Here is a 2,459-nt window from a genome sequence, read left to right as displayed (position 1 = left end):
CAAATAGGAAAAGGAGTACGTCAAGGCTGTATATTGTCACCCTGCTTATTTAACTTCTATGCAGAGTACATCATGAGAAACGCTGGGCTGGAAGAAACACAAGCTGGGATCAAGATTGCCGGGAGAAATATCAATAACCTCAGATATGCGGATGACACCACCCTTATGGCAGAAAGTGAAGAAGAACTAAAGAGCCTCTTGATGAAAGTGAAAGAGGAGAGTGAAGAAGTTGGCTTAAAGCTCACCGTTCAGAAAACTAAGATCATGGCATCTGGTCCCATCACTTCATGGGAAATAGATGGGGAAACAGTGGAAACAGTGTCAGACTTTTATTTTTTTGGGCTCCAAAATCACTGCTGATGGTGATTGCAGCCATGAAATTAAAAGACGCTTACTCCTTGGAAGGAAGATTATGGCCAACCTAGATAGCATATTTAAAAGCGGAGACATTACTTTGCCAACAAAATTCCGTCTAGTCAAGGCTATGGTTTTTCCAGTGGTCATGTATGGATGTGAGAGTTGGAAGGTGAAGAAAGCTGAGCGCCGCAGAATTGATGCTTTTGAACTGTGGTGTTGGGGAAGACTTCTGAGAGTCCCTTGGACTGCAAGGAGATCCAACCAGTCCATCCTAAAGGAGATCAATCCTGCGTGTTCATTGGAAGGATTGATGTTGAAGCTGAAACTCCAATACTTTGGCCACTTCATGGGAAGAGTTGACTCATGGGAAAAGACTCTAATGCTGGGAAGGATTGGGGGCAGGAGGAGAAGGAGACGACAGAGGATGAGATGGTTGGATGGCATCACCGACTCAATGGACACGGGTTTGGGTGGACTCTGGGAGTTGGTGATGGACAGGGAGGCCTGGTGTGCTGCGATTGAGGGGGTCGCAGAGAGTCGGACACGACTGAGCAACTGAACTGAACTGAACTGAAAATACGCTTAAAGAACCCATAAACAAAGCAAAACCTCTGAGATCTCAGTATGGGCAAAGAAACCGAAAAAAAAGATTTTCAGTGGGGAGGAGCGGCAGCGGTTAGGCTACTCAGCTTCACGAAGGCTCTCAGCGCGCCGCAGCCCTCAGGCACCCGGCTCTCGCCCGCCCCGCCGCCATGATGCCCAAAAGGAAGGTCAGCTCCGCCGAGGGGGCGGCGAAGGAGGAGCCCAAGAGGAGATCGGCGAGGAGATCGGCTCCTGCAAAAATGGAAACAAAACCAACAAAGGCGGCGGGAAAGGATAAATCTTCAGGCAAAAAAGTGCAAACAAAAGGGAAAAGAAGAGCAAAGGGAAAACAGGCGGAAGTGGCCAACCAAGAGACTAAAGAAGACTTACCTGCAGAAAATGGAGAGACTAAAAACGAGGAGAGCCCAGCCTCTGATGAAGCAGAAGAGAAAGAAGCCAAGTCTGATTAATAACCACGCACCCAGTCCTGTCAGTGGTCCCTGTTTCCCTTCTTGTACAATCCAGAGGAATATTTTTATCAACTATTTTGTAAATGCAAGTTTTTTAGTAGCTCTAGAAACATTTTTAAAAAGGTGGGAATCCCACCTCATCCCATTTTTTAAGTGTAAATGCTTCTTTTTTAAGAGGTGAAATCATTTGCTGGTTGTTTATTTTTTGGTGCAACCAGAAAATAATGGGATATTGGATACGGGAGGCTTTGATTGTCTTGGGTGTCAGCTTAACATTCCATAGATGGGGGGTAGCTTTTATCTCCTATAATATAAAAGCATACTAAATGGCAGTTTGCAGTCAGTTGTGCATTTAATGTCTTGAACACTTTAAATTACTTCTCTTCCCATATTGTTTTGGTAGAATTATTTCCTACAGCAAACCACTTTTTGACCTTGGCTCTCCTGGTCAGAATTTTGTGCACTCTATAACACCTTTGGTCGTGGTAGTCCAGTTTTCCTAGTAACTTGGTTAATGTGCTGTGAACGATTGAGAGTTTAGGTATGTAGTGTATATGATATTAAATTGTGAATCAGTGGGACTTATGATGTAACAGCATATCAATATTTGAAGATATTGGTACTTGATATCCTGTTAAGGAAAGTTTGCTCCAAATTTTAAGCTGGAAAGTCACTGGAATAACGGTTAAGAATCACAACTACATGATATTTTAGATTTCTGGTACGTATGTGAAGAATTGTGTACAAATTGAAATGTCTGTGTAGTGATCCTCAAAACAATCAATAAAATCTCAGTTATAAAAGAAAAAAAAAGATTTTTAGGGAGGAATTAAATAGGTCAACACAAATTTAAAAGTGTTCATCTTCATTAGTTGCAAAAGAAATGTAAAAACAATTATAAAGAGATTGATTTGGTCCCTTAGCAAAGACTTTTAAAATGTTAATCAATGCTAGTGAAAATTTAATGAACCTCTTCAGTTCAGTTCAGTTGCTCAGTCATGTCCGACTCTTTGCAACCCCATGGACTGTAGTACTCCAGGCTTCCCTGTC

At 42.4% G+C, this 2,459-nt stretch overlaps 1 pseudogene across 1 annotated transcript; it reads left to right on the top strand.

Moving 5' to 3' along the window:
* The first annotated feature begins 1,112 nt into the window (after positions 1-1,112).
* LOC145545333 (non-histone chromosomal protein HMG-14 pseudogene) lies at positions 1,113-1,738 on the top strand (annotated as a pseudogene). Its single transcript, XR_014082009.1, has one exon. The product of XR_014082009.1 is annotated as a non-histone chromosomal protein HMG-14 pseudogene (transcript).
* The last annotated feature ends 721 nt before the right edge of the window (positions 1,739-2,459 follow it).

The sequence above is a fragment of the Giraffa tippelskirchi genome, chromosome 4, assembly GCF_054371585.1.
Source record: "Giraffa tippelskirchi isolate mGirTip1 chromosome 4, T2T-mGirTip1v1.2.pri, whole genome shotgun sequence".
Lineage (NCBI taxonomy): Eukaryota > Metazoa > Chordata > Mammalia > Artiodactyla > Giraffidae > Giraffa > Giraffa tippelskirchi.
The sequence above is the reverse complement of the archived record's forward strand: the minus strand, read 5'-3'. Positions and strand labels throughout refer to the sequence as shown.